This window comes from Mya arenaria, chromosome 1 (genome assembly GCF_026914265.1).
Source record: "Mya arenaria isolate MELC-2E11 chromosome 1, ASM2691426v1".
In the NCBI taxonomy this organism is placed as follows: domain Eukaryota; kingdom Metazoa; phylum Mollusca; class Bivalvia; order Myida; family Myidae; genus Mya; species Mya arenaria.
Genome location: NC_069122.1, coordinates 63,297,751 through 63,324,697, shown reverse-complemented (window position 1 = coordinate 63,324,697; position 26,947 = coordinate 63,297,751). Strand labels below are relative to the sequence as shown.

The 26,947-nt window shown below is 34.8% G+C and overlaps 1 long non-coding RNA gene across 2 annotated transcripts in view; it reads left to right on the top strand.

Moving 5' to 3' along the window:
• Nucleotides 1-19,207, top strand: part of LOC128232608 (uncharacterized) — a 42,794-nt gene extending 23,587 nt beyond the window's left edge. The window contains exon 6 of one of the 2 annotated variants that reach the window (XR_008260558.1): nucleotides 16,106-19,207. This is a non-coding gene — a long non-coding RNA (uncharacterized LOC128232608). Of the gene's footprint in view, nucleotides 1-16,093 lie in introns of both variants that reach the window. The other variant, XR_008260559.1, reaches the window with a different exon arrangement.
• Nucleotides 19,208-26,947: the final 7,740 nt, after the last annotated feature.

The following is a 26,947-nucleotide window of genomic DNA, read 5'->3' as shown; positions in this document are numbered from 1 at the left end:
CAAGAAAGAACCTTTAAGAAGCAAAGATCTTCATTTTGAAATGACCTCAAAGTATTAAAGATCTTCATTCAAGAAAGGATCTACAAGAAGTCTAAAACTTTATTCAAAGAAGGATCTACAAGAAGCCATAAACTTCATTAACGAAAGGACCTAGAAGAACAAAATAGAACAGACAGTTTATTTGACTTTTACAAGTGTAAATGTCATAATACATATAGTTATACATATAAACATGCCACATGTCTAAACTTACAAACAGAATATAATGAAATATGAAATAAGCAAACATACTATGTAAATTGAATACCAAATAAGTAATATGTTAACTTTGGCAGTGAGGGTATGTTTCAGAGCTACTATATCAAGTTAAATTATTAAGTGAGTTGAGTATAACACTTGATTCTTTAATATATTTACAAACATTCATAGCATCCTTTTATTACATGATTCCAATAACTGATGGAATTTGAATACAGATGGAATATATACATTATATACAGCATTGTTTTATATAAGTTACATGTAACTGATGATATCATGGACAAATACTTATGAGGTGATATTCATCCTCTATGTCCCTACGATTACAACATAAACAATATCTTTCATTACGAGGTATATTATTACGAGGTACATTATTAGTGCATAACGTCCTGTTTGTATTCTCAAAAGGTGTACAGAAAATCTCAATCTTACAAATTATAAAGTAAGTTCTTTGAAACTAAATCTAAATATATTTCATTATCAAAGGCCAAAAACTTCACAATCAACAGACTTATAAATATATTATTGTTCACTCACATTCTTTTTTCATGGGGATTGTGTTTGTTCAAAAAGTAGGTGCAACAACATTCATAAACATGCAAAGTAACATTCTACTCTTCTTTGTATTGTTAGAACTACTTTGCCTTTCTGATTTGAGCCATGATATATGTTTTTCAGGATTTTATTGTAATTTTAATGTTAGTCATGGTAAATGTATTATGCTTTGATGAAAAATATTTTTGCTCAACTTTGGTTTATGCTATGCATACTATTAGAGTAGTGTTGTTTATTTTTAAACTTGTGCCTGTATTGTAGCCACAGTACTTGTATTGAGTGACTTGAATGATGTTGTCTTAATTGTGTTTTAATGCTCATTTTATAGCAAGATCTATATCGGAAAAAAATGTTTTATATTTGCTGTGTTTTTAGCTATTTTTATGGTAGCCAATGTTAGTGTATGACATGATTGTGCTCAAGTGTCTTAAGTTTTTTATGTATTCTAAGTTCTGTTTTGGAAGCCTCAGTTTCTTTATATCATGATTTTTAGTGTGGTGTTTTGGCTTTATTTATTTTTTGTTTATTTATAATAGCCACATTAAATGAAGCTTTAAGCTTATGTTGTTAATGTTACGTCAGGTTGTTTTGGCTCCTCTAAATAGCACTTTGGTGTATATAAGTTAGTTTGTGTCATATATTGTCTTGTTTTTCCAGTGTTTTGTGTTAAACTTGAAATCTTTGTGTTAGTGTTGTTGGTTTGTTTTTGGTTTCTTTAAAGCCATAATTCCTGCATCAAGAAGCCATGTATCAAGTGATATTGAATGCTTTGGCTCATTTAGGCAGCAATAGTCTATGTTCTATTATCTGAGGAAGTATATTGTAAATTTGTTTTTGGCTTATGCAGTGAATTGCATTTTAATATCAGCTTGGTTAATTAAGTCTGTTGTATTGTTAGTTTGTTTTAACTGTGTGTGAAGCCGCGCTGTATGAATGAAGTCTGTTGTATTGTTAGTTTGTTTTAACTGTTTGTGAAGCCGTGCTGTGTGTATGCAGTCTGTTGTATTGTAAGTTTCTTTTAACTGTTTATAAAGCCTCGCTGTATGTATGAAGTCTGTTGTACGTTAGCTTTTAGCTCTACTGGCCAAAGGCAAGAAGAGCTTATGTGATGGTAATGTGTACGTAGTATGTGCATCCGTGCGTGCGTCCGTGTGTTAGTGCGTCTGTAAACAATTTCTTGTAAACATTTTTTTGTTAACGCGATACAGTCTTCAGTTTTGATTGTATCTCGATGAAACTTGTACAGTATTTAGATATCAATTAGAGCTTGGTTCCTTTCGAAAATCGGCTATATCCGGATATGCATGCCTAGATAAAGGGCCTTGAAAGTTTTAAATTAAAGAAATGCTATTTTTAGCTAACCTAGTTTTAGCCAGGTCTGCATGAGCGAATTCTATTTTTAACCAAGTTAACATGTGAAAACTCAAGTTTAGGACTAAGGGAGAGAATTTGCTTTTTGTACTGCAGTTGATTTTGTCAATTACTCTGCCCTGTTCTTGTTGAAAGCCAAAAGGCCAGTTTTTTAGCTCTAAGTGTCTGTAGTTTGCACATTCATCTTAACAAAATTGGTTGTGAATGTTTGTTCAAGTTATGCACCTGGGGTCATTACTGGCCGCACCCAGGGTTCACAGTTTTGGTAAAATTAAATTGGGATAGGTTTGAAAATCTTTTTGTGTGTTTTTGCATCCATTTCAGCAGAATTGCTTGTGAATCTTTGTTCAAACGATCAATGTTGTCCTCGGATGCCCTTGACTTTGACCTTTTGACCAACTCATTTAAATTTATAAAACTACCAAAAAAATACCATGAGTACAGTTTTGAAAGCATTTTTTTTGTCAGATGACTTTTACTTGGCACATATTAAAATAGTTCATGCAACTATTCTGCTTACAATTCTTTCTGGGCTCAGATGTTGAACGTGCAATGTTTTCAGGTAACCCAAACACAAAATGTGAACTATATGTCTGTTGCCTTTTACCCATACATACATGCTGTGGATTGAAATGACCACAAGAGCCATGTCAGTAGAGCATATGCCCTTTTGGGCCTCTTGTTTACAGTTGGTAAAGCCATGCTATATGTAAGAAGTATGTTGTATTGTAAGTTTGTTTTTACTGTTTGTTTAACCATGCTATAGGTATGAAGTATGTTATAATGCTAGTTTGTTTTAACTGTTTGTAAAGCACTGCTATATGTATGAAGTATTTTGTATTGTAAGTGTTTTTCAGTTTGTAAACCATGTAAGAAGTCTGTTGTATCATTATTTGTTTTTACTGTTTGTAAAGCCATGCTGCATGTGTGCATTATGTTGTATTGTAATTTGTTGTTTTTTCTGTTTGTAAAGCCATGCTATATGATATACGTCTTTTGTGTTGTAGGTTTGTTTTTACTGTTTGTAAAGCCATGCTGTATGTAAGAAGTCTGTTGTATTGTAAATTTGTTTTTACTCATGTGAAGCCATGATGTGTGTTAAGTATGCATGAAGGCTTTTGTATTGTTAGTCATTTGTATTGTAAGTTTGTTTTACTGTTTGTGAATCCATGCTTCACGCATGTTGTCTGTTGTATTGCATGGATGATACACTGTTTGTAAATCAATGCTGTATTTATGAAGTTGGTTGTATTGTAAGTTTATTTTGACTGTTTGTAAAGCCATGCTGTATTTAAGGAGTCTGTTGTATTGTACGTTTGTGTTTACTGTTTGGAAGCTATGCTGTATGCATAAGGCCTATTGTATTGTAAGTTTGTTTTTACTCTTTGAAAAGCCATGCTGTATGTATGTAGTTTGTTGTATTGTAAGTTTGATTTTACTGTTTGTGAAGCTATTCTATATTTATGTAGTCCTTTATATTGTAAAATGTTTTTATTGTTTGTGAAGTCATGCTGTACATATGAAGTCTGTTGCATTGTAAAGTTGTTTCTTATTGTTTATAAAGGCATGATGTATGTTTGTATGATGTCTGTTTTATTGTTAGTTTGTTTTTACTGCTTTCAAAGAACTGCTGTATTTATGAAGTATGTTGTGTTGTAAGATTGTTTCTACTTTTTGTAAAGCCATGTTGTATGTATGAGGCTTATTGAATTGTAATTTGTTTTTACTGTTTGTAAAGCAATGCTGTATGTATGTAATATGTTGTATTGTAAGTTTGTTTTTACTGTTAGTAAAGCCATGCTGTAAGTAAAGAAAATGTTGTATTGTAAGGTTGATTTTCCTATATTTAAAGCCATGGTATATATAAGAAGTCCTTTGCATAACTTTTACTGTAAGTTTGTCTTTACTCTTTGTAAACCAATGCTGTATGTATAACATTTGTAGTATTTTTGTAAGATTGTTTTTTACTCTATGTAAACCAATGTTGTATGTATAACATTTGTAGTATTTTTGTAAGATTGTTTTTTACTCTATGTAAACTAATGCTGTATGTATAACATTTGTAGTATTTTTATAAGATTGTTTTTTACTCTTTGTTAAACCAATGCTGTATGTATAACATTTGTAGTATTTTTGTAAGATTGTTTTTTACTCTTTGTTAACCAATGCTGTATGTATAACATTTGTAGTATTTTTGTAAGATTGTTTTTACTCTTTGTTAAGCCATGCTGTATGTATAACATTTGTAGTATTTTTGTAAGATTGTTTGTTACTCTTTGTTAAGCCATGCTGTATGTATAACATCTGTAGTATTTTTGTAAGATTGTTTTTTACTCTTTGTTAAGCCATGCTGTATGTATAACATTTGTAGTATTTTTGTAAGATTGTTTGTTACTCTTTGTTAAGCCATGCTGTATGTATAACATCTGTCGTTTTTGTAAGATTGTTTTTACTCTTTGTTAAGCCATGCTGTATGTATAACATTTGTAGTATTTTTGTAAGATTGTTTGTTACTCTTTGTTAAGCCATGCTGTATGTATAACATCTGTAGTATTTTTGTAAGATTGTTTTTTACTCTTTGTTAAGCCATGCTGTATGTATAACATTTGTAGTATTTTTGTAAGATTGTTTGTTACTCTTTGTTAAGCCATGCTGTATGTATAACATCTGTAGTATTTTTGTAAGATTGTTTTTTACTCTTTGTTAAGCCATGCTGTATGTATAACATTTGTAGTATTTTTGTAAGATTGTTTTTTACTCTTTGTTAAGCCATGCTGTATGTTTAACATTTGTAGTATTTTTGTAAGATTGTTTTTACTCTTTGTTAAGCCATGCTGCATGTATAACATTTGTAGTATTTTTGTAAGATTGTTTTTACTCTTTGTTAAGCCATGCTGTATGTATAACATTTGTAGTATTTTTGTAAGATTGTTTGTTACTCTTTGTTAAGCCATACTGTATGTATAACATCTGTAGTATTTTTGTAAGATTGTTTTTTACTCTTTGTGAAGCCATGCTGTATGTATAACATTTGTAGTATTTTTGTAAGATTGTTTTTTACTCTTTGTTAAGCCATGCTGTATGTATAACATTTGTAGTATTTTTGTAAGATTGTTTTTACTCTTTGTTAAGCCATGCTGTATGTATAACATTTGTAGTATTTTTGTAAGATTGTTTTTACTCTTTGTTAAGCCATGCTGTATGTATAACATTTGTAGTATTTTTGTAAGATTGTTTGTTACTCTTTGTTAAGCCATACTGTATGTATAACATCTGTAGTATTTTTGTAAGATTGTTTTTTACTCTTTGTGAAGCCATGCTGTATGTATAACATTTGTAGTATTTTTGTAAGATTGTTTTTTACTCTTTGTTAAGCCATGCTGTATGTATAACATTTGTAGTATTTTTGTAAGATTTTTTTTTAGCAATTTGTTAAGCCATGCTGTATGTATAACATTTGTAGTATTTTTGGAAGATTGTTTTTTACTCTTTGTTAAGCCATGCTGAATGTATAACATTTGTAGTATTTTTGGAAGATTGTTTTTTTTACTCTTTGTTAACCCATGCTGTATGTATAACATTTGTAGTATTTTTGGAAGATTGTTTTTTTACTCTTTGTTAAGCCATGCTGTATGTATAACATTTGTAGTATTTTTGTGAGATTGATTTTTACTCTGTTAAGCCATGCTCTATGTTAGAACATTGTTTTATTGTAAGTTTGTTTTTACTTGTTGTAAAGCCATGTTTATTTATGAAGCCTATTGTATTGTAAGTTTGTTTTTACTGTATGTGATGCCATGCTGTAATGTTAGCTTAGTGTACTCGTTTAATTATATTGTATATTATAAATGTAAATAGTATGAATGAAGTATATATGTATGTAGTGCTGTATGTATGAAGTCTGTTGTATTGTGAGTTTGTTTTTACTCCTTGTAAAGTCTTTGATAAGGCATGCTGTATGTATGAAGTATGTTGTATTATAAGTTTGTTTTTACTCTTTGTAAAGCCATGTTGTATGGTAAGTATGTATTAAGGCTCTTGTATTGTAAGTCTTTTGTATTGTAAGTTTACTCTCTTTATTCTTTGTTAAGCCATGCTGTATGTATGATTTTTTTTGCATTGTAAGTTTGTTTTTTACTGTTTGTAAAGCCATGTTGTTTGTATGTAGTCTGTTGTATTGTAAGTTTGTTTAGTAAAGCCATGTTGTATGTATGAAATCTTTTGCATTGTAGTTTGTTTTTACTGTTTGTTAAGCCATGCTGTTTGTATAAGTCTGTTGTATTGTAAGTTTGTTTTTCCTTTTGTAAAGCCATGCTGTGTTTATGAAATCTGCTGTTTTGTAAATTTGTTGTTTTTTCCATTTGTTTAGCCATGTATATTTATGAATCCTATTGTATTAATGGTCTGTTTTTACTCTTTGCTAAGCGGATGCTTGTATGAAGTCTGTTTTATCGTAAGTTTGGCTTGACTCGTTGAAGCCATGCCATATGTATGAAGTCTGTTGAACTCTTAAGTTTGTTTTTACTCTTTGTAAAGCCAAGCTTTATGCATTTAGTATGATGTACTGTAAGTTTTTCTTTGCATCTTCTTATAGGCCATTACAACTTATACACATTATTCTTACGTTTGATTTGGCTCCATACTGATTGTTTTAGATCTTTATATTTTATGGTATATGTTTTGATTTATGTTGATTATTTAAAACTCCCTCCCAGTTTTTTTTTTTTTTTTTACCTTAATACCATACCAAATGGATGGAGTATGTTGTCTTGTAAGTTTGCTTTTGTACTATCATTGTAGCCATGCAATATCTATGTATAGATTCTGGCATATTGTTTGTTGTTTGGGCTTTATATGGTAGCCATCCTACATGTTTAAAGTTTGGTGTATTGTTTTTTTTTAAGTTTTAAAAACTATGAATTGTAGCCATGCTATGCATATAACGTCTGTTGTAGTGCAAGTTTGACTACAATTGGCATGTTATTGCAGCCATGCTATATGTATGAAGTATTATAATATTGTATTATTAGAATGTTATCGTTTTTATTTATTAAACCTGGTGTATTGTTTGTTTTGGCTTTTTATTAAAGCCATGCAACATGTATTCAGTCTGGGGTAATATGAGATTGTTTTGGGCTCTTTATTATAGTCTTCCTCTATGTATGAAATATGTTGTATTGATAGATTATGTTTGGCTCTTTATGGTAGCCATGTTACCTGTATGAAGTCTGAGGTATTGTTAGGTTGTACATGTATTTGGTTCTTTATTGTAACCATATTAAATGAATGAAGTCTGGTGTACTGTTAGGTTGTTTTAGGTTCTTATATATAACCATGTTATATATATATATATATATATATATATGAAGTATGGTGTATTGATAGGTTGTGCTTGACCTTTCACTGTAGCCATGCTACATCAAATGTATGAAGTATGGTATATTGTTCGTGTTTTTTATCTCTTTATTATAGCCTTGTTAGCTTGTTTTGGCTCTTTATGGTAGCCATGCTTTGTTATCTGTTGTGTTGTTAGTTATTTTGTGTTTTAATATATAATAACATTTATATATTTATATAAGTGCCTGTGTATTGTTAGTTTGATTTTTATGGCTATATGTATGAAGTCTGGAATACTGTTAGAATTGTTTTGCTCTTTATTGTATACATGCTTTATGTATAAAATATTGTGTATTGTATGTTTGATTATTGTCAGTTTATGTCAGCCATGCTATATGTATGGATGATGATGCATTGTTAGGTTTTTATTTTTTATGATAACCAGGCTACATGTATTGATTTTGTTGTTTGTTTATTTTTGGCTCCTTCTTGGATGCCCTATTTTTGCAATATGTGTATTGTTGTTTTCTTATTGGCTCTTCATTGTGGCCATGTTAAACGTATGAAGGCTTATGTATTGTTATCTTTTTATCTTTATGGTGGCCATGCTTCATAGTAACATGGGTTAAATATGTTGTATTTTTATATTGTTTGTATTTTATGAAAGCCATTTTCTGTGTATGGAGTTTGGTGTAGTGTTAGTTTGTTATAGTGTCTTTCGTAGCCATGTAACATGTATTTAATATGTTGTGTTGCTATTTTTGTGAAAGCCTTCCTCTGTGTATGACTTGTGTTGTATTGTTGTTGTTTATTCTTATTATTATATCCATGCTGTATTTATGAAGTATGCTGTGTTGTAAGTTTGTTTTGGCTCTTTATTTCAGCCATGCTATTTGAATGAAGTCTTGAGAAATGCTTCTTTGTCTTTTTATGATAGCTTTTCTATATGTAAAAGGTGTGTGTAATCTAAGTTTGTTTTGGGGTTTATTAGTAGCAAAACCATAATTATGTATTTGATATGTTAAATTGCCATGTTTTGTTTAAAACAATTATATATGAAGTTGTGTGTATTTTACTGTTTTTTTTCTTTGAAGAAGCCATGCAAATAGTATGAAGTCTGATTTATTGTTAGTTAATTGGTGTAACATTATTAAAACCATGTTTCATGCATAAGGTTTGTTGTACCTTATTGTGTGTGACACTGTATTGTTAATCTGATCATGAAATAGAAGTCTTTTTATATGTATGTGTATTGTGATTTTTTAGTTTGTTTTTTCCCCTGTTATGGCCACATGTGTCGGGTAAAATGTGTTGGTACTTTTATTATGTTTTTTTTATGGTAAGCTTCCTTGCTTAGAGCATATAGTAATATTAGTTTGTTTTTGTCTGTTATGGTACCCATGATGGGTATGAAGTGTGTTGAAATTGTAACTATTTTTAAGTGTTGTTTTAGAGTAGTGCGCCATTCTAGTTGTATGAAATCTGGGAAATTAAGTCTTTAATTATAGCAATGCTATTTGTATGTAGTTGAACTTTTTGTCTTCTTTTGGCTCTGTATTGTTTTTGTTTGTTTCTTTGTTATTTTTCTATGGTTGTCATTTTATGGAATTGTAGGCTGATGCATCACAATTTGTGTTTGTAATTGTAAAGTAGCCATGCCATATAATTTATGAAGTATTTGTTTTTGCTTTTTGCTCTTTACAGAATCCATGCTTTATACACACGTTCTGTTGTATTGTTAGAGTGTTTTAATGGTCTGCTTGTTAACTTTTTATATGTTTAAAGGAATTTGATTGTTTTAGTTAATTCTTGTTATATGTATGAAGACTGTTGTGTTGTTAGTTTGGTTTTGGTTTTTTGGTAGCCTCGATTGCTATTAATATGGTTTGGTGTATTGTAAGATTGTATGTTGGTTGCTGTTTGTTATGGTTGTCTTGCTATATGTATGGATTATTGTGTATTGTTAGTTTGTTTTTCTCTTTTTGTTGTAAAATTCATATGGTTTTAAAGCCATTTGTATTGTTAGATTTTATTGTTTCCTTCGTGGCAGCCCTGTTATAAATGTGAAGTCTGTTGTATTGTTAGTTTGTTTTTGGCTCCCCATGGCAACCATGCTGTAAAGATGAAGTCTGGTATATTTTTAGTTTGGTTTACGCTCTTTTATGTATGACATGTTAAATGTGTGAAGTCAGTGTTTTAAGGTTTGTTTTTGGCTCTTTTTGGTAGTTCTGCTATTTGTTTGAAGCCTGTTCTTTTTGCTATTCTTATTATTTGGTTTGGAGATTTATATGACATTGTTTTGTTTTTTTATGTAATAAAATGTTTTGTTTGTTTTATGTAATAGGTAACAAGCTATATCTATTTACATTTTTGCAGTTGAGTGACTTTTAAGCATTAGTTAATATTAATAGTCTTTGGCAACCATGGTCTATGTAATTTGTTAATATATTTTTAATCACTGCCATATTTTTGTTTTTCTGTCCTAGTTTTGAAACATATATTGAGTGATTTTGCAACCATTCTGCTTTAACTTATATTTCTCCATTAGAAAAGAACACTTTATATATTTAGATTTTCTTTCAAGAACTAAAAGGTAATTGGATTGCATTAAACGTGTGTCTTCCATGTAGTGGGTGTGTCCCTGCAGTCCTATATATGTCTACTACACATTCTCTTCTACTAGAACATTCTCTGTCAGCTTGGCCACAAAACATATAAAAAAAACCCTCCTTATTATTTAAAAACAAATAAGCCCACAATAATTCCTGACCAATTAGGCCTCGGAAAAAAAACAAAAAAAAACATTTAGTTTTGGCAACCCAACCCATTAGTTTTGCCTACCCAACCCAACATACCAAATAGGCACTGACCTTTCCCTTTTTATACTTTGTTGTTTTTAGATCTACTGGCCAAAGAGCTTATGAGATGGTTATGTGTACGTAGTATATGCGTCTGTAAACAATTGCTTGTGAACACGATACAATCTTCAGTTTTGCTTGTATTTCTATGAAACTTGTACAGTGTTTAAATATATATTTGAGCTTGGTTCCTTTCAAAACAATGCCAAGATTATTGCCCTTGATAGTTTAAAAAAATGCTAGTTTAGCTAACCTAGTTTTAGTCAGGTCTGCATGAGCGAATTCTATTTGTAGCCATGTTAACATGTAAAGTCAAGTCTAGGATCAAAGGGAGACAACTTGCTTTTTGGTTCTGCAGTTGATTTTGTCAATTACTCCGCCTTGTTCTTGCTGAAAGCCATAAGGCCAATTTATTAGCTCTATTGTCTGTATTTCGCGCAAATTGTTCAAATTATGCACCCGGGGTCAGTACTGCCCACACCAAGTGTTCACAAGTTTGTACACTTAATTTGGGAATTGTTGAAAAACTGTTCGTGTTTTCGCGCATCCATCTCAGCATAATTGCCTGTGAATGTTTGTTCAAATTATGCCACTGGGGTTATAACTGGTCATCCAACGTGTTCAAAGGTTTGGACTTGCTATTTTGAATAAGGCACAATTTAGTGATCTGCTACCAGGGTTGTTCAAATTATGAACATTGGGTCAAAGCTGGCACTGCCCCATGGGGTCACAATTTTTCCAGAAACTTATTTAAGAAAATTTTCAAAATCCTCTTGTTTCAAACCACAAAGCTCGTACCTTTGATATTTGTTGTGGAGCATCATATGATGACTGTCAAGCAAAGCATTTGAAAATATGCCCATTGAGCTAAAGCTGGCCCCACCCCTTTTGATTTTTTAATTTTTAAAGCTACAGCAATGATATTTAGACCATGTCTACAGTTTTGCAAATGAGAACCAATGTTGTCCTCGAATGCCCTTAATAATTGACCTTTTGACCAACTTCTTATTTTTAAAACTACAGAAAATTTGACCATGAATACAGTAATATTAAGCAATTTTTTGTCAGATGACCTTTACTTGGCACATATTCAAATAGTTTATGCAGAGAGAAAAATAGAGATCTGCTAACAACACTAACTGACCTCAGATGTTGATCGTGCAACATTTTTATGTAACCAAAACACATAACGTGAACTATATGTATGTTGCCTTTTACCCATTGCATACATGCTCTGGATTAAAAATTATCACAAGAGCCATGCCGTTAGAGCATAGGCCCTTATTGGCCTCCTGTTCATAAGTGTGTTTAAACACATAGTTTGAAACCGTTAAAGGTACTTGAACACTCCTACCTAATGATAATAACTTTTTTACATAAAGCATAATAGAAAACGAAATATTTCATTTGAAAAAAGCCAACATACAAGTACCCTGTTTTGAAAAAGATATAATCCTTACTAAAAAGTTCATTTTTAGCTCGAGTATTCGAAGAATATGGAGAGCTATACTACTCACCAAAGCGTCGGTGTCGGCGTCGGCGTCACCCCTTGGTTAAGGTTTTGCGTGCAAGCACACATAGGTTAATATCTCAGCAACTAGTCGAGGTATTGCATTGAGACCTGATACAATGGTACTCAACCATCCAACCTACTTTATTAACCAAGTTAGATAACTCTACTTTGCCTTTAATGCAAATAATAGGCCTTTATTATTCGACTTAAAAGATCTGGTTAAGGTTTTGCGTGCAAGCACACATAGATTAATATCTCAGCAACTACATGAGTTATTGCATTGAGACTTGATACATTGGTACTCAACCATCCAACCTATTCAATTAACCAAGTAAGATAACTCTACATTGCATTTAATTCAAATAATAGGCCTTTATTATTCGACTTAGAAATTCTGGTTAAGGTTTTGCGTGCAAGCACACATAGGTTAATATCTCTGCAACTACTTGTGGTATTGCATTGAGAGTTGATGCAATGGTACTCAACCATCCAACCTAATTAATTAACCAAGTTAGATAATCTACTTTGCATTTAATGCAAATAATTGCCCTTTATTGTTCGACTTCGAAATTCTGGTTAAGGTTTTGTGTGCAAGCACACATTATTTCAATATCAAAGCAACTACTTGATGTATTGCATTGAGACTCGATACAATGGTACTCAACCATCCAACCTACTTAATTAACCATGTAAGATAACTCTAGTTTTATTTTATGCAAATGATTGCCCTTTATTATTCGACATAGAAATTCTGGTTAAGGTTTTGCGTGTAAGCACACATAGGTTAATTTCTAAGCAACTACTCGATGTATTGAATTGAGACTTTATAGAATGGTATTCAACCACTCAACTTCATTGAATAACCAAGATATATAACTGTATTTTGCAAATAATTGCCCTTTATTATTAGACTTAAAAAATGTGGTTGAAATTTTCAATGTGACCACATTTATGTTATTATCTCAGCACATCATGAATTGCATTGAAATCTAATCTAACAGTGATCCATGCATGTTTGGCCAAAACTTTTCAATCCTTACACTGAAAAGCGGCGGAATTGTCGAGCACGCTGTCTCTGTGACAGCTCTTGTTGTATGCCTTATACCATCCAACAGAAAATAACGTTCAAGGCTTATATTAATTGTGTTGGTCATTGTGAAATAAAGAAGTAAGGAAGTGAAATAACAATCCTACCTACATCTTCACAACTAGAGTTGAGAGTAGGGAAAAGCCAAAATATCCATTAGATGATTGGAGCCTTTTTATAAAATAAATGTATGTCAAAACAAAGTTTCGACATATTTAAACTTAATCGTGTGAATTTCAGAATTTAGTTCACAATATAGTGAACTCATGTTTTTCCACTTCACTCTGAAAAGCCTAAAATATAAATGTCCTTTCTTTGTGCTGCTGTGGCTTTATTCAAGTAATTGCATGCATATTCCTAGATCATAATGTCACACACTTATATAACTTGCTGTGTTGATAGACCTATTTCAAAAGAAACCATTGATATACCAGTCCTTTTAGCTCACAAGTGCCCAAGGTGAGCTATTGTGATCACAGATCAGTCTTTGTCCGTGGTCTGTCCGTCCAAAATCAACAATTGCTTAAAAAATAATCTCCTTTGAAATTTCCAGGCCAAATTTATTAAAATTTTCAAAAAGCTTCCTTGGGTGTCCCTCTACAAAAATACAACAAGGGATCGCGATTGATAAACAACAACAACAACAACAGCAACAACAAAATTACTGACTTTAAAAGCATCTCCTCTGAAACTTACACTCCAATTTCAATTATACCTTACAGAAAGTTTCCTTGGGTGACCCAAAAATACCACAAGGAATCATGATTTATCAACAACATCAAAAGCAACAACATCAAAATGGCTGATTTCCTGTTTTGCTTAAAAAAGCATATCCCCTGAAACTAACACTTCAAATTCAATAAAACTTCTACAAACAATACAACAAAGAGTCACGATTGATCACCAACAACATTAACAAAATGACCAACTTCCTGTTTGCTTTATAAAAAACATCTTTAAAACTACCAGTCCAAATTCAGTGAAACTTTACAGGAATCTTCCTAGGGTAACCTTTTTGGATAACCTTCTACAAAAATTTAAGGTGTCGAGATTGATTAAATACAAACAACATTCTGGCAAACTTCTTGTTTTGCTTTTAAAGAAATCTTTCTTCTTAAACTACAGGGCCATATTCACTGGAACTTAACAGGAAGCTACATTGCATCATACTCCAAATTTAATAAACTATACAGGTAGCTTTATTGCATGACCCTTCACAAATATAAATTTAGGCATCATTATCAGTAAAGATTTGTTTTAATTGCAACATTTTTATACAGAGTTGTAGCCATTGAAAACATGAATGACATCTGAAATCTGTATAAACAAATTCTGAGCTTCTTTTCCTATAACTAGACATTTACTGTGTCACTGTTTACATAACCTCGGTTTCAACATAACTAACTAGACATGTACTGTTTCACTGTTACCATAGCATGGGTTTTTACATGTCTAGGTATTGTGTCACTGTAACCCCCGGTATCATAGCCAAGGCTTTTACATGTCTAGGTACTGTGTCACTTTTATCATAGCCTGGGTTTCAACGTATCTAGAATCTGTGTCACTGTTGTCATAGCCAGGGCTTTTACATAGCGAAACCTGGTTATTAGAATGACGAACGTCGTTGTTCGGGCCGGCATCCGGGCGGCGTCAAACTCACCTATGAAACTGAATAACTTTAGTAAGGGTTGACATATCTTGACCAAACTTAGTCTATAAAAAGAGTTTATGGGTACCTTTCATGAAATTGCGTTTAGGGTCCATAGGATCAAGGTCAAGGTCACTGTTACTAAAAATAGAAAAATGGTTGAAACTGAATAACTTTAGTTAGGGATGACATAATTATCTTGACTAAACTTGGTCTGTGGGAAGAGTTTATGGATACCTTTCATGGGATTGCGTTTGGGGTCCCTACGGTCAAGGTCACTGTTACTAAAAATAGAAAACGGTTGAAACTGAATAACTTTAGTAAGGGATAACAGATCTTGACTAAACTTTGTCTATAGGAAGAGTTTATGGAGACCATTCATGGAATTGCGATTGGGGTCCCTAGGTTCAAGGTCACTGTTATAAAAATAGAAAAATGGTTGAAACTGAATAACATCAGTTAGGGATGATATATCTTGACTAAACTTGGTCTATAGGAAGAGTTTATGAAGACCTTTCATGGGATTGCATTTGGGGTCCCTATGGTCAAGGTCAAGGTCACTGTTACTAAAAATAGAATAAAAATAGAAAAACGGTTGAAACCGAATAACTTTAGTTAGGGATGACATATCTTGATCAAACTTGGTCTATATGAAGAATTTATGGAAACCTTTCATTGGATTGCGTTTGGGTTCCCTAGGTTCAAGGTCAAGGTCACTGTTACTAAAAATAGGAAAACATTTGAAACTGAATAATTTTAAGGGTTGATATATCTAGATCAAACTTGGTCTATAGAAATAGTTTTTGGATACCTTTCATGGGATTGCGTTTTGGTTCCTTAGAGTCAAGGTCAAGATCACTGTTACTAAAAGTAGAAAAACAGTTGAAACTGAATAACTTTAGTAAGGGTTAATCTTAACCAAAACCAGGTATAAAGGACGAGTTTATGGAGACCTTTCATGAGATTGCGTTTGGGGTCCCTTGATTCAAGGTCAAGGTCACTGTTACTAAAAATAGAAAAATGGTTGAAACTGAATAACTTAAGTTAGGGTTGACATATCCTGACCCAACTTAGTATAAAGGAAGCGTTTATGGATACCTTTCAATCGATTGCATTTTGGGCCCTAGGGTCAAGGTCACTGTTATTAAAAATAGGAAAACAGACACAGGCTAAAGTTCTTCTGTCAATCATTAAAACCCTGGTTTCGTCGCATTGCGGCGTTTCTTGTTCATTCTTACATTTGGAAAATATGGGCGTTTGGTTGGTTTAACAAAAAATATTAAAAGGTACAATTTCTTCACTTATATGTTGTTGTTTTTTTCTTCTATATATAAAGAAAAACACTGTGTCTTCTTCTGTTTCAAACTAAAAGTAATTAATTAAATAGTGTTGATAAAATGTATATTCGAAGTGAACACTTAATTTGATTCAATAATACATCTGTTTTATACTTGCATAAGCATATTCTTCAGGATCCCCTACATCTCTACATAGAGGGACACGCAAACAGCCACATCATATTCCTGAGGACCTTTACATCTCTACAAGGAGGGACACACAAACAGACACATCAAATTCCTGAGGACCTTTACATATCTACTAGGAGGGACACATAAACAGACACATCATATTCCTGAGGACCTTTACATCTCAACATAAATGGTCACACAAACAGCCACATCATATTCCTGAGGACCTTTACATCTCAACAATGAGGGACACACAAACACCCACATCATATTCCTGAGGACCTTTACATCTCAATATAGAGGGACACACAAACAGACGCATCATATTCCCGAGGACCTTTTCATCTCTACACGGAGGAACACACAAACAGCCACATCATATTCCTGAGGACCTTTACATCTCAACAATGAGGGACACACAAACAGCCACATCATATTCCTGAGGACCTTTACTTCTCAACAATGAGGGACACACAAACAGCCACATCATATTCCTGAGGACCTTTACATCTCAATATAGAGGGACACACAAACAGCCACATCATATTCCTGAGGACCTTTACATCTCAATATAGAGGGACACACAAACAGCCACATCATATTCCTGAGGACCTTTACATCTCAATATAGAGGGACACACAAACAGCCGCATCATATTCCCGAGGACCTTTACATCTCTACACGGAGGAACACACAAACAGCCACATCATATTCCTGAGGACCTTTACTTCTCAACCTAAAGGGTCACACAAACAGCCAAATCGTATTCCTGAGGACCTTTACATCTCTACAAGGAGGGACACACAAACAGCCACATCATATTCCTGAGGACCTTTACATCTCAAAATAGAGGGACACAGAAACAATCACGTCATATTCCTGAGGACCTTTACAACTCAAAATAGAGGGACACACAAACAGACACATCATATTCCTGAGGACCTTTACATCTCAAAATAGAGGGACACACAAACAGCCACATCATATTCCTGAGGATCTTTACATCTCTACAAGGAGGGACACACAAACAGCCACATCGTATTCATGAGGACCTTTACATTTCTACAAGGAGGGACACACAAACGGCCACATCATATTCCTGAGGATCTTTACATCTCAAAATAGAGGGACACACAAACAGCCACATCATATTCCTGAAAACCTTTACATCTCAACATAGAGGAACAGATAAACAGCCACATCATATTCCTGAGGACCTTTACAAGTCAAAATAGAGGGACACACAAACAGCCACTTCGTATTCCTGAAGATCTTTACCTCTCAACGTAGAGGGACACACAAACAGCCACATCAAATTCCTGAGGACCTTTACATCTCAACATAGAGGGACACACAACAGCCACATCATGTTCCTGGAGACCTTTACATCTCAATATTTAGTGACACACAAACAGCCATATCATATTCCTGATGACCTTTCAGCAAATTGAGTTATTGTCCTGTGTTACGTTTCTTGATCAGAATCATTTTTGAAAACTACAGGATGTATTTCAACTACTGTCTACACACCACAGTTAAGCACAATGAGAATAAGTAGAGTGTACAAGAAACTGTTAAAGCTACTAACAGATCGTTTGCCCTTTGTAACTTTTTCATAACCAACTGGCTCCGATTTCTCGAAACTACTTAAGTTTTACAGGCTTAAGTAGCTTATTTCAAAATGCCAAAATATATACTTAACTAGATTTTGATAAATCATAAAAACCTCTTCTGATAATCATGATGATAATTCCTTTCTCAAGTATAAAATATCTTAAAGAAGTAAACATTACGCAATTTATTGAAATCCAAACATAGTGAGCTTAGCTTAATCCTGTTTAAAGGGACTTCAGAAGATTCGAGAATTCGGGGCCAGAGCATTTCTTTAACATTTCTAGATCAAATTCAGTGGAGCTTCATTCAATGATAGAATTGAATGAGAGTAAGTATATTATATAAGAACTATTAGTCAAGTTAAGCTTTTCGCAGTTATTGCCATGTATGACATTTTTCCTTGTCCATAACTTAAAAATACTTGTTAGAACTTAATTAAACTACATACAATTGTAAAGCACAGTGATGGTTAGAACTTAATTAAACTACATACAATTGTAAAGCACAGTGATAGGAAGTAAAGTATACATAACACTATTATACCTTATAAAGATGGCATTATTCCCCTGTCCGGAACATAACTACTTGATGAAACTTTATGAAACATTTTTTTAAAGCACAATGAGCGGAAATGCACTGTATGAAAAGCATAACTCTATTTCAGCTCAGTGCAGAGCTACTGCCCTTTGTCACTTTTTTTGTTCGGAAAACTTAAATACTACTCGATGGAATTTAAATAACAACTCTTTTTTAGGGAATATTAGAATAATAATGAATGCTTCACTTGTTTCCCTAGCGCCGGCTGGTGTCTCAGTTTGTTGAAGGATTTGCATAATAGCAACAATACATTCAAGATCTAAGCAAGTATATCTTGTATTGATTAAAAAAAAATATATGTGTTCCCAACATAACTTAATAATTATTAATGATTCTGTTTGATTATACGTATAGGAAAACAAAGCAAATTATGGACATTTTTCTTTTGACATGGACATTCTGATTAAGGTTTTGCATGTAAGCACACACATCAGCCATTAGTTGATGCATTGATTGTATTTCGACTTTATACAATGATACTCAACCGTTCATCCCAATCAAATAACCAAGTTTATTTGTGACATTTGTACTCAACTATCCAACCTCTGATTAGGCCAATTTTATAGTTCTTTTGGGTTGATTATGGCTTGTACGTCAAAACAAATTGTTTAAGTTGTGCATGTAAGAAAACATAGCATACTTGATAAATTGCATTGAAACTTAATACAAAGGTACCATACTGTCTTTTAAGTAGTGTTTGTTCCTTTTTTATTCAATTTCTTCCGTCTGGTTTAGGTTTTGCATGTTATCACATTTAATTCAATAGCTCAGCAATTACATCATGTACTACACTTTATAAAAAAAGACGCCCTAACAGTCATAATTTTGCTTACGGTTTTGCTTGTTAGCATATGAAATTCAATCTAACATCTAATCCATGTATTGTTTTGAAACCTTATACAGTTTGCTCACTCTGGATTGCATATAATGCAAATCTGGCAAAGTTCCTTGAGCTTAAGCTTTTGCGATAGAGGGATTGTTCGTCGTCAGCATTTTATCGTAACAACAACTTTACCACTACGACAAGATCAATTAAACTCCGCAGGAATGTTCCTTGGGTGGTTCTTATCCAGATTTCGATAAAAGTGGTCCAATTAAGGAACGGATTGCGGAGTTGATGTGTATGTGGAGTCCGAATGACTCCACGTGTAATTTGACCAGCCCAATTGCGTTCATATCCCCGATAATGACATCAACCCCGCAATTAATTCCTTATATTTACACTAATAGTTCATTATTTTATTCAAGAAACGTTAAAAATGTACTTCATTTCATTTCCGATTATCTTTCGGTAATCCTTTCTTACCCATTCTGTAAATAGGACGACCCGACTGTTACCGGAAACATTTTTTTAAATGACGTCACAATAACGGGAAAAGATCAACCACTTTAAATCACCTTTAAACGTAAAATTGAAACACTTTTGGCAACAAAACGTTCAAAATATAATAACTTAACATTTTCTAAAATGTTGATTCATATTTTACGGGGCCTGCTGACACGATACAAACAATAACAAGATCAATAGTTTCCATGTATATTGTTATGCGATGAATTGCGATCCGAACATATCCGAAGATGTTGCGTTCATCGATTGATGAACGCAATTGCCGAAAGGCAGTTCATTTAAGGAATGGAAGTTGAGGTGTAAATATTATTTACTAAACGGCCAATTACGGCAGCCATTTTGGTTTTCATTAACTGATTCGTTAACTTAACGACTGATTTAACGGTTTCGTTATCGTTAAAATTTCCAACAACCGAAATTTAGCGAAATAAATTAAACGAAGGTATTTAAGGAATTTTTAGCAATTTTAGTCATTTTAACGCTAAATTTCATCGTTATGTATTTAACGAATGTTCCAACAACCGGGCCAATATGTTGTTCTGAACAGTTGTCAATATCGGTCACCTTAGGTCAAAAACTTATCATACAGGTTTTTTTATATGTAATTTAATTACAATCCATTTATTGTTTAACAATCATTGAATATATCAAATTCAAACTTGATTAATTCAAGTTCTGAACAGTAACAATGTGCTCTTTTGTACAAGTTATATAATCCAACTTAAATAATGTAGGAGTTATGGCCCCTTGTAGCTTTTTAAACAAGTATACATAGTTTGTCAGAATGTGTTTGGGCATTATAGCTAAGACTAGTTTTATAACCCAAAGATAGTGTTTACCCAACATTGTCAGCCAATCAGGGTGCTAGATTTTTAAAATGTCTCGTTTCGTATTTATTAAGAATCGTTACTTAAGACTGAAGACGGCTCTGCAGGATTAAGTAAACTGCTAATACAGTGCATATAGCCACGCAAAGCAGGTAAGTCTGCCCAGGTTTAAAATCGCGGGGAAACTGTGACTCCTACTTAACCAGAGTACCGATATATATTGGATATTATAAAGCTTAGATATTTATCAGAACTGGATGAACTGATTAATTTTGACTCCGACTATGTTAATACCACATTTATTGTCAATAATTACACATATTTCCTAAAAATTCGAGTCAATAGGTGAAAACAATTTATTTAGTGGTTATTTGAGGAAGGTAACTACATTGCAATCTGCATACTGTAGTAATAGCCGTTACTTCCCTTTGCTGTGTCCTAAAATACATTATAAGTGGGCATGGAAATAGTTCAAGAATTTTGCTGTGAACATTAACTGAGAGTAACAGTACTATGATTGACTTTCTGTGGCATTACAGTTTTTAGGTTACATAGCATTATGGGAAAGACGTCGACCTATTCAAAACAATACGTTCAAGTTCTAAACTTCAACCCTGTTTGATTGTGCAAAAATGTGGGAAACTGGCTTTCTTTAATGGTTTGCTCAGTTTAATGTGCTGTGAGGAAATATTCGGTATGGGGTAAACATTTAACTAATGTAACATTTTAAGTGTTTCTAAAAACGCGTCATCACGGCGGCTATTTATATGTATGGACCGGCCTTGGAGAAACTATTGGGACAGTCACTGTTTCAATTTTCTTTTGAAATACAGTCGAACCCCGATTGCTCGAACTCGCTTAACTCGAATTCCTCGTTTCATCAAAGTGGGTGTAAAGGACCGATATCTTCATACTGATGAAATAGCGAAAAAAAGAAAATTGTCGAAAATTGACATAATCTTGGTATCGATGTTTACAATACATTCAACTTACTTACTGAACTACCACATGGTTTATTATTTATTTTATTTTTTTCGCAGTTTTTTTTTCATATTTTTTCCATTTAAATGATTACTACGTATGTCTACCTAGTAGAATTCATATCGTATGCGTGATTTGTTAGTCGATGTTATCACGTGAGATTACCAAGTTAGGTATATGGCTTAAATATTCCAACAGTTTATGGTAAGCCTTCGTAGCACAGTGGATACAGCTCTTTGCTTCAATTTCGGCGACACCGGTTTGAACCCGGTCCCCGACTTGATTTTTATCAGTTTGGTGTTTTAAGCTCACCTGTCACATAGTGACAAGGTGAGCTTTTGTGATCACAATTTGTCCGGCGTCCGTCCGTAAACTTTTACTTTAAACGACATCTCCTCATAAACCGCTTAGCCAATTTCATCCAAACTTCACAGGAATGTTCCTTGGGTGGTCCCCTTTGAAAATTGTTCAAAGAATTGAATTCCATGCATAACTCTTGTTATGAAAGCAAACATCAATATTGACATCGGCAGGTGACCTTTTGACCTACTTTCTTATTCTTAAGCTACAATTTGGACCATGTGTACAAAGGTCAAACACTTTCTCTCAGGTGAGCGATATAGGGCCATCATGGCCCTCTTGTTTACAATTATGATATCAAAGAGTAAAACATTTAATCTAATAATTCTCCTGAGATTCCCTACAAAAACTTTTTTGTGCCAATCTGATGTACATGTGCTTTAAGCGTTCTAGTTTGGTTCGAATCACAGACCGCGATGTATGCAAACGGGGCTCGACTGAACTCAATTGCGAGTCAGCACCACATTCTAATGTTGTTTGTTTCGCTAGCTTATCCTTTCCTTATGTTACGTGTTTTGAGTGCTACCCGAACAATCATTTTCTAATGTTCAAGGCTGCTGAATTATGTTGCTATTTGAATGTGTTATTATAAATTACATATATTTATGTAATAGAAAATGGATTAAAGATTTGTTTATTCTTCAAAAAAAGTATTTTTTACAGTATTATAAGAGTCCGAGTCTAGACTTAAACGACCAATTGTTATCAAGGAAATGCTTGGGAAATGTGTGCAAAGCTTCCATTTTGTATTTGAAACTGGATGTATGAATACTGAAAGTTTGAAGTCTCTCGAATGTACTTTTCTATGGAGTATTATACTTCCAAACTTCCCCCAACAGAAGTCCTGATGTGCACAGACGAATCTGTGTGTATGGAACGAATCTGCAGATTTAAAGACGTCGACTAATATTTTACAGAGTTCTCCTGAAAGGTAATACCCGTATCATCAATGAGTTTGAAGGTTATGCACCAGGTTGACCTGGAACTGTCACAGCCCATATGTAGTCATTTCTTTATAAGGTCATCATTTCTATGCCTTCCATATCAGTCGCTCAAAGCACACGAACACGAACGCATTTGGACGTCCATGCACTGTATTCCTTAGTTTTTGATAATTTTGACCGAATTTTAATCGGTGTAGTTCAATGTGCAATTATTAACTGTGAAATATCATGTCATATCGACCAAGAAATCCTTGGCCGGGACAAAAGCTGTTTTATTTCATGAAACCGCATGCTATTCTTCGTAACAACTCGACCAATTCCGGCAAACTTCTGTTTGATACTAGCCGAGCTGTTGCGATTGCGCATGATATATATAATGACGACATATCCTGTTTCCGATCTTAACACAGACAGGTCATATAGCGTTTTTTTAATGAAGTGATATTTCAAGCGTTATTATTATCAGGTCATATAAAACGACAATATTGGAATTGTGATTAAAAACAATAATTTATATTCAAAAAGGGTTATAAGTACTGCGGTCGTAATGCACCAGTCAATCGTTACCATGCCCCCAACAGGTCCGAGAGGATATCCGGGGAAATCGGACGTGTTTTTACCTTCCAGTTGGCCCCGCCGATCCGGGAGGACCGAAAATCAAAGTCCCCGATATTCCCCGGACCTAGTAACAATTGACTTGCGCATACTCGTTATCTGGGTGGTATCTGATTCTTATTGCTTTTTGCAGAATTCGACTAACAGCTTGTGAAGTCACGTGTCCTTTGTTATGTAAAAACATAATGAAGCCATTCTAGAAGAGGATGATTTCAAACCCACTCCATTTGGTCTGATATTGCGTTGTCACTGTACACACTCCCTGTGTCTGATATTGCGTTGTCACTGTACGCACTCCCTGTATCAGATATTGCGTTGTCACTGTACGCACTCCCTGTGTCAGATATTGCGTTGTCACTGTACGCACTCCCTGTGTCTGATATTGCGTTGTCACTGTACGCACTCCCTGTGTCAGATATTGCGTGGTCACTATACGTACTCCCTGTGTCAGATATTGCGTTGTCACTGTACGCACTCCCTGTGTCTGATATTGTGTTGTCACTGTACGCACTTCCTGTGTCAGATATTGCGTTGTCACTATACGTACTCCCTGTGTAAGATATTGCGTTGTCAATATATTGTGATGTCACTATACACACTCCCTGTGTCAGATATTGCGTTGTCACTATACACACTCCCTGTGTCGGATATTGCGTTGTCACTATACACACTCCCTGTGTTAGATATTGCGTTGTCACTATACACACTCCCTGTGTCGGATATTGCGTTGTCACTATACACACTCCCTGTGTCGGATATTGCGTTGTCACTATACATTGCGTTGTCACTATACACACTCCCTGTGTCGGATATTGCGTTGTCACTATACACATTCTGTGTCGGATATTGCGTTGTCACTATACACACTCCCTGTGTCGGATTCTGCGTTGTCACTATACACACTCCCTGTGTCGGATATTGCGTTGTCACTATACGCACTCCCTGTGTCGGATATTGCGTTGTCACTATACACACTCCCTGTGTTGGATATTGCGTTGTCACTATACAGATTCTGTGTCGGATATTGCGTTGTCACTATACACACTCCCTGTGTCGGATATTGCGTTGTCACTATACACACTCCCTGTGTTAGATATTGCGTTGTCACTATACACACTACCTGTGTCGGATATTGCGTTGTCACTATACACACTCCCTGTGTCAGATATTGCGTTGTCACTATACACACTCCCTGTGTAAGATATTGCGTTGTCACTATACACACTCCCTGTGTCGGATACTGCGTTGTTACTATACACACTCCATGTGTCGGATACTGCGTTGTCCCTATACACACTCCCTGTGTCGGATATTGCGTTGTCACTATACACACTCCCTTTGTCAGATATTGCGTTGTCACTATACACACTCCGTGTCGGATATTACGTTGTCACTGTACACACTCCGTGTCGGATATTACGTTGTCACTATACACACTCCCCGTGTCGGATATTGCGTTGTCAGTAAAAGCACTCCCTGTGTCGGGTTTTGCGTTGTCACTATACACACCCCCTGTGTCGGATATTGCGTTGTCACTATACACACTCCCTGTGTCGGATATTGCGTTGTCACTATACACACTCCCTGTGTCAGATATTGCGTTGTCACTATACACACTCCCTGTGTCGGATATTGCGTTGTGACTATACACACTCCCTGTGTCGGATATTGCGCTGTCACTATACACACTTCCTGTGTCGGATATTGCGTTGTCACTATACACAATCCCTGTGTCGGATATTGCGTTGTCACTATACACACTCCCTGTGTAAGATATTGCGTTGTCACTATACACACTCCCTGTGTCGGATATTGCGATGTCACTATACACACTCCCTGTGTCGGTTATTGCTTTGTCACTATACACACTCCCTGTGTCGGATATTGCGTTGTCACTATACACACTCCCTTTGTCGGATATTGCGTTGTAACTATACACACTCCCTGTGTCGGATAATGCGTTGTCACTATACACATTCCCTGTGTAAGATATTGCGTTGTCACTATACACACTCCCTGTGTCGGATATTGCGCTGTCACTATACACACTTCCTGTGTCGGATATTGCGTTGTCACTATACACAATCCCTGTGTCGGATATTGCGTTGTCACTATACACACTCCCTGTGTAAGATATTGCGTTGTCACTATACACACTCCCTGTGTCGGATATTGCGATGTCACTATACACACTCCCTGTGTCGGTTATTGCTTTGTCACTATACACACTCCCTGTGTCGGATATTGCGTTGTCACTATACACACTCCCTTTGTCGGATATTGCGTTGTCACTATACACACTCCCTGTGTCGGATAATGCGTTGTCACTATACACATTCCCTGTGTAAGATATTGCGTTGTCACTATACACACTCCCTGTGTCGGATATTGCGTTGTCACTATACACACTCTCTGTGTCGTATATTGCTTTGTCACTATACACACTCCCTGTGTCGGATATTGCGTTATCACTATACACACTCCCTGTGTCGGATGTTGCGTTGTCACGATACACACTCCCTGTGTAAGATATTGCGTTGTCTCTATACACACTCTCTGTGTTGGATATTGCGTTGTCACTATACACACTCCCTTTGTCGGATATTGCGTTGTCACTACACACATTCCCTGTGTCGGATATTGCGTTGTCACTATACACACTCCCTGTGTCGGATATTGCGTTATCACTATACACACTCCCTGTGTCGGATATTTCGTTGTCACTATACACACTCCCTGTGTCGGATATTGCGTTGTCACTATACACATTCTATGTTGGATATTGCGTTGTCACTATACAAACTCCCTGTGTCGGATATTGCGTTGTCACTATACACTTTCCCTTTGTCGGATATTGCGTTGTCACTATACACACCCCCTTGTCGGATATTGCGTTGTCACTATACACACTCCCTGTGTAAGGTATTGCGTTGTCACTATACACACTCCCTGTGTAAGATATTGCGATGTCACTATACACACTCCCTGTGTCGGTTATTGCTTTGTCACTATACACACTCCCTGTGTCGGATATTGCGTTGTCACTATACACACTCCCTGTGTCGGATATTGCGTTGTCACTATACACACTCTCTGTGTAAGATATTGCGATGTCACTATACACATTCCCTGTGTCGGATATTGCGTTGTCACTATACACACTCTTTGTGTAAGATATTGCGATGTCACTATACACACTCCCTGTGTCGGATATTACGTTGTCACTATACACACTCCCTGTGTCGGATACTGCGTTGTCACTATACACACTCCCTGTGTCGGATATTGCGTTGTCACTATACACACTCCCTGTGTCAGATAATGCGTTGTCACTATACACATTCCCTGTGTAAGATATTGCGTTGTCACTATACACACTCCCTGTGTCGGATATTGCGTTGTCACTATACACACTCTCTGTGTCGTATATTGCGTTGTCACTATACACACTCCCTGTGTCGGATATTGCGTTGTCACTATACACACTCTCTGTGTCGGATATTGCGTTGTCACTATACACACTCCCTGTGTCGGATGTTGCGTTGTCACGATACACACT